A 7213-nucleotide genomic window follows, 5' to 3' on the forward strand; every position below is an offset into this window, starting at 1 on the left:
CACATTTGAATACCTTAAAACTGCTTCCATTTATATCTAGTTTTGTATTTAGTTATTAGAATATATTTTTTATTTAGTACATAAAAAAATAATATTTAAATGAAGGACAAAATGATAATCCAACTTTGAGATTAGGAGCTTCTCACTTATAATAATACTAGTCCTGGGAACGTCGTTGAACGTTTGACCCCTATTATTATATTAAATTTATACAATCCCAACTCATGTTTCTAATATCTTTATATTATTGTGTCCCACCAAGTTGGTCCATTGAGTCCATGTAATGTAAGAAATTTTGTAAAAATAGATTATATAAAATAGTTAGAAAAACTCTTTTTATAATTCGTGGAAGTGTCATTACAGGTTTATTTTCAAAACATATAATAAAGTTCAGTATTTTAAGATAAACTTTCTAATGTCATTATTGATTTAATTATAAAATTTAGCAAAAAGTTTTAATTAAAAAAATAGAGAAAGGTATTTTCGTATAAAGGCTTCCACTTTTAACTTAAAAAATATTTGTAACATCAACTCAATTAATGTGAAAAAGCAATAAAATGAACCTGTCATCGTACTATTGACCAAAAAAATTTAAATAATAAATAAATTAATGCAAAACATATCTAAATGTGAAAATTTTATATTCAACAAATATAAAAATATTATAAAAGTGAAACGGTAGATAACTAAACAATAAAGTACTTTATAGCACACAAGAATCAATTATCAAAATAATCTCCTTTTTATATTACAATTAACTTATGGAAATGGTTTTCTTATTCTAATTAATTTTTGAAAATAAAAGAACCGCAATGAAGATTAAATATATTAATTTCAATTGTTTGACATAATATTAAATCACAAATTTCACTTTTATAAAATAGAAGCTACAAAAAAGTAGATATTCACTTATTATAGGTTATACATATAAATAAATTAACACAGTGTGTTGACATAACAAAAAACGACAAAAAGAAAAGAAAAATATCTTTTCTTTTGGATTAAATACTTGAATGATACCCATTTCAAAGTACAGACGTATTTGATCCAACTCTTGTTCTTACTTTATTTTTATCAGATTATATTATAAATTTAATAAAAAAGTTACATAAAATTTAACCAAAAAAGTTATTTATTTAACTAATTTTACCTAAAAAATAATCATATCTCAATTCCTCATTCTAATCAACATCCGTAAATGGAAGAAATGAAAAAAAGAGTTTACTTTCAGTTCTTTGACATATATAATTAACTTAGAAATTTCAATTTTAACAATATAAATTGTATCAAAATTTAAATTTTAACATCTAAATCTGCCAAGTATTTTGCTTACAACTGAGACATCTGTTCCTAACTAACAAATGGTACAAACATAAAATAAAAATTTACAATAATTATGCCAAAAAAAAACAAAATTATTCTTTATGTAATAAAGACTATCAATGCAACTGAAACGCAAATTAAATCAATTCCATACGTGAAGGAGACATACTTTATCAATAACAAATGAAAAAAAAAACAACTCAGAAAAGAATCTTTATTGACAGCCAGATAATCAATAGAAGAAGAAATATTTATGAAAAATTACAAGAATCAATAAAGCAAACAAATTTTAATTTATTACAAATGAAATAATACCTGATACAATCCAATAGAAAAAAATCAGCAGCTTTAAAATTAAAATTTACTAAAAAGTGAAATGATTTTAGAAGCTATAAGTATATGTAGTGATATATTGGATTGGGAGGCCAAAAGTTTGGAAGTTAGAAGAGCAAAAGCCTGAGAGTTGAAGAAAAATAATGAAGAGCCAATATTTATTATGATCTCTTAAAGAAAATGCCTTAAAGGTGTTTTTACTTTTAATTGAATTTTTTTAATGCAAATAAACGGAAGTAGCTAGAGAAAATGTAAGAATTCATTTGTGGTATATCTGTGATTCATAGATTGTTGTTGCCAGCTCCTTTCTAAACAACCTTTAGTGTCTGCTTGCAAGTCAGTAGAGTGTCTGTGAAATTCCCATTTCAAGCTTCTGGTTGTTAGTACCAAAATAAGCAGGTGTCATGTGGAAGCTAGTAAAGCAAACCTCGAAAGACCATGAATAAGAAGACAAATGATAAATATACCAAAAGACACGAAGATTTAACGTGGTTCGGTGAATCGATCTATATTCACAAAGGAGATGAGCAATCCACTATATAAATATGAGAGTACAAAATATAGAGAGAAATAACCTCAAACAATCCTATTCACAATGTAACATTTCACAGTAGATGTCAATGGAGAGTATGCTTCTTCAGTAGGGGAGAAACGCTCGAGCATTGGAGATATATTGGAAATAGTCCCCCTAGGCTTCTTTCATCCACCCATTTTCACAAAGTTATAATCTGCAATTTGATTTTTAGGCCAGCTATTGTCAGCAAAAGGAAAATATGATTATATTTCAAAATGAAATTTAAAAAGAACGAATTATTGCTTACCCAAGTTCTTTCGTGAATCTCTTTCTTAGGTAGAGGAGATATGTTCCCTTCACAGGCAGTAGACTGTAAGATTGAAAAACTATTGATAATCCCAAAAGGAGCGACCACAACTAGTATTCTGTCATTTACTTATAACATTTTTCCCTAAAAAAGTTATGCATCTTCAATTGTTTCATCTTTTCCGTGCATAAGAAAGAGAGATATTGGTATTTAAATTAGAGATCACGTCTGATATCTTAAGGAGTTTTGGGAATGATAACTCAGTGAAAACAATGCAACAAAATTAAAAATAAATTTAGACGGAGCACCAAGATAGGACGCAAGTTGCAAAAAAGGACCAGTTTCTTTTTGGTTTACTTCACTTTTCCTCTTTTTCATACATACAAATCACTCGCCCGTTATTGATTTTTGTTCAGTTCAACACTAGAAGAAGCTTTGATATTTTTAATAATTCAACTACAACATTAATAGAAGAAAAGAATAGCAAAAATATAAGCAAAGAAAAACTAGAGACAACATAAATATTAGAATATTACCTATATTTATTTAATCTAAATTCCTTGGTTTGCAGCTGAAGAAACTGACCACTCTCCCAAGAATATTTGAATGTTTCTTAGAAGAGGAGCAATTCGCGTCAAGCTCAGGATCAACTTTATACAACAAACGTAATCCATAATGCTTCATTTCACCATAGAAACATAACTTAGAAAGCCCATAGTCATTTGGTGTTCTCCCATTTGCCTTAGATGTATCCCATAAGTCAGAAAGAGGTATCAACAAAAATGAAATCTCAGGATTACATTCTGAATGGTTGGATAAGGCAAGTTTTTGGGTGATACCCGACATCCCATCATCACATAAGGGAATCAAGTGAGCTGTCATGTCAACCAATTTTCCAAAGTAACATACAGCAAATCCCAAGAAGTTCTCACGTACGTACCAATTTTTAGGCAAATTGATTGATACACTTGTACTAGTTCCCTGATGGTGGAACCAACCTGGTATGTTGATCCCCCAACTCATAAGCGCTCTTAGTGACAAGGAATCTGAAGCAGATGAGATATTCTGAAACAACGAATTACAGATCAAATCATTGTTCCAATCTGCAGATATTGTATACAATTGCTTTGAAAATTCTGGCAACTGTGGAAGCCTTTTGCAATTTGATAAGTACAAGGTTTCAAGATCACCAAGTTGGGCTATGCTTTCAGGCAAATGCACAAAATTATTTCCATTGAGATGCAACTCTTTCTAAGACGATAAGCATCCAATGTCTTCCAGAAGTCCTCCATCTATTAAATTACACAAACTAAGATTCAGAATTTCCAATGAGTGTAACCCTTCATTCACCTGAGGGAACACAAAGTACACTCCATCTTCTAAACATTGTCCTAAAAAACTGAAGTATTTAAGCTTGTTCAACCGGACGATGGAAGAGGGAGGCTGTGAAATTCGAGTGCAGCTAGCATCAAGCTCCTCCAAGTTTTCTAAATCACCTATCTCTTCGGGCAAGTTTTTAAATTTTGGGCACCACGACACATCTAGCTTCACCAATCCTTTCAACATGCCAATGCTACTTGAAAGAGCTACAAGTTTTTCCATGACTGACAAATCTAGCTTTCTAAGATGAGCTTGGTGCTGAATAATAGATGACTGTATTTCCCTTATCCCAATGCCTTAACCTTTATCTCTAACTCCGACTTCATTCTTCTAATGATTTCTAGAAATATCTCCAAACTTTGGCAACCCTCTAGATTCAGATGTTCAAGAGACTTCACATTAACACATGGAAAACTCTCAAGGCTTTTCACAACGATACAAATTTAACTTAATGAGTCTACTAGAGAAGCTCAGATCTAGCCATCGTAGACACAACAAAAGACTCTTATTCACAACAAACAGACATTAATTTGAGTTTATGGAACTAATATCATATTCAATTTAAACACAAACATCAAATTCTAGGAAAAGCCAAAATAGTAAGTATCTCAAATAAAATGATACCTTTTCTTTTTTGTCCATAAATCATGCAATAAACTCCACCCGAGAGAGAGATGAACAAGCCTTTAAGGTTTAAAATTTTCTGGCAATGACTCCCAAGGATATTGCTTCCAGAAAATCCACCGCAAGTTGTTGGACAGACACTCAATAGAGCCATTGGAAATGTATTTCGAATCAATCGAAGAGGGGGGTAAAAATAAATTATTTAAGCTACCATCATTTATGTACAATATCATAAGTTTTTTCATATTTTTCATCGCCTCTTTATTAAAGCATATTTGCTAAAATAAGTATACCAGATTGCTTCCACTGTCATGGTCCCCTAGCAAAAAGATAAATAAACAGCTAGTAGACCAATTAATGGCTTAATAAGATAAGATAAATAAATATCAATATATGAAAACATGAAAATGAATAATATTGCATTGTTTAACCTACTTACTGTGTTGTTGTCAATCACTTCTTTGAAATCTTCAATGTTCCATATTCTGCTAGGTTCTCCCGAATCTTTATGCATTTTCACCACGTATTTACCCATATCTTGTATTAAGTCATGCATTTCAATAATATTGTTTATAGAGATGAATACAAGAAATCCTGAGGAACAGGTCCGCATCGCAAATCTGGTACCCAGATTTTCCCGACTTGTTCCTTCTTCGTTTTCTAACCCCAATTTGCCTAAATTTAATATTTTTCTCAATTCCTCTTTAGATTCAGATACCCAGCATATGTACACAAGAATCTAATCAAACACAACTCTAAATCGACCATAAACTCTCAAGAACTCCTCAATCTCATCCCAAATTCAAGAACGAAAGCAATTCACGAAAACAACTCAAGAACATCAAAGTCTCAATCTTTTAGGATGAAAATCATACTGAAATAAACATGTTTGGCGCGTGGGTGAACGAACTCAACGCTATGTGAACTCACATACCTCGTAGGGATTACCCCTTGATGAAATCCACAAGCAATTCTTCAAGAACTTGACGATTTCCTTGCTTCTCCTTCTCTTTTCTCCTCTTCTTTTCTCGTCTCTCAAAACCCTAACTTATTTTTCAATTGTGTAAACTGAATCCCATCAGTTGAGACCCCAACTAAATTACCAAAAATGAATTAAATTAATTGGGTAGTGAAAAGACAACAATACCCTTCTAAAATCCGGTTTTGACTTTTCTTATCTAGGCAGCCCAACTTCAAATGGGCATATTTCACTCATATGAACTCAAAACTGAGCAAATTCGGTGGCGTTGGAAAGATAATTCAAAGATCTTTCCAATGGTATCTGTAACACACCTAACTCATCATGAGCTAGGAGTTATGGTCGTTTGAAGTTGACCCAAAACTCATCTTAACATAACTTTGTCAAATTTCCAGATTTTTCATTCTTTCCAAAAATGACTCTTTCTAATTCTAGCTCTTTCTAGTTGCGGGGTTTTACAATGTTTGTATCTCATTCCCACTCCCCCACGTAATTCTCACAAATCCCCCATTACTCCTTCTGCATTAACCATCTCAATACACATTTTGAATGTACTAAATTCATATCCAACTCTACATAATCAACATTAGTTAAAGCAGCAAAGTAAGATTATTCCTATTGTATATTTATTTCAACCGTATCATGTAACTGAATCAGAGTTGGATACAATGTATGCATTTCTTCACCTTTAAAATATCTTTACTTATTAGTTATGATTTTTCATATTACTAATTTAATGTTCATTTGTCAGGGACTATAGATTATATACAGCTGCATATGCTGATTATCTAACTGATGGACAGCAGATACCATCAACAAATTTTGATGCCGATCTACATCGTTCGAGATACGGTGCACTTTTAAAGAATTATGAGAATCAAAAGCCTCATCTGGTTCAATTAGCAATAACGAAGACCGCCTAAGCCAATGAGCACATTTGTTCTTTCAGATGAAATTGAAAAGATTAATATAGATTAGTTCATCTGAAGTTCTTTTTTTAGATTTCCCCTTTCTTGAACTTGCTAAGCCTCCTCTTGAACGCATTCATGTAATTAATGTCTACTCCGAAGTCACGTTTAACATCTTCCTAAATTTCCTTTGGAGTATGCTTTCTTTATGATTCTCATATTTTGGAGCAACTATTCCAGCTATTAAACGAACTGTTTCTTGACGATGTGACAACACTTTATCCTTTTACGGACATATGTGATCATTATTGAAAGACTTCACTCTAAAAATAATTATTTTATTCAAACATGATGATTTGAATATCCATTGATAGTTCTCAGACATACAACTCAAAAAATAACTGCACACAAAGGCGTTACAATAGCTGAGGCTACCAGATACATGCTTAAGTACATAAGATACAAATTAATGAAACTTAACACTTTCATGAATTCACTATAATGCTACTCACAACAAACCTGGGATACATGCCCAACTAATCATTTATGCTACCCAAATTATCGCTCATTCGAGATACTTATTATTTATACGAGATACACACTATAAAATCTCTAGACATTTTTCTAATGTATATGTACTACATTATTTTTCAGGGATAACTGTTTAACAAAATATACACAAAATTCATTACTCTTAAACATGAGGTCGTTTAGTTGTCCGAGATACACTATAAACTATATGAAACATTTATTTTCATGTATTTGCTCAACATTATTATACTAGATACACGCTTAATAAGATATACATGCTTTAAACTTTATCACTTTTAAACATTAGATTGTTA

Source organism: Solanum tuberosum, unplaced genomic scaffold (assembly GCF_000226075.1).
Source record: "Solanum tuberosum cultivar DM 1-3 516 R44 unplaced genomic scaffold, SolTub_3.0 scf00422, whole genome shotgun sequence".
In the NCBI taxonomy this organism is placed as follows: domain Eukaryota; kingdom Viridiplantae; phylum Streptophyta; class Magnoliopsida; order Solanales; family Solanaceae; genus Solanum; species Solanum tuberosum.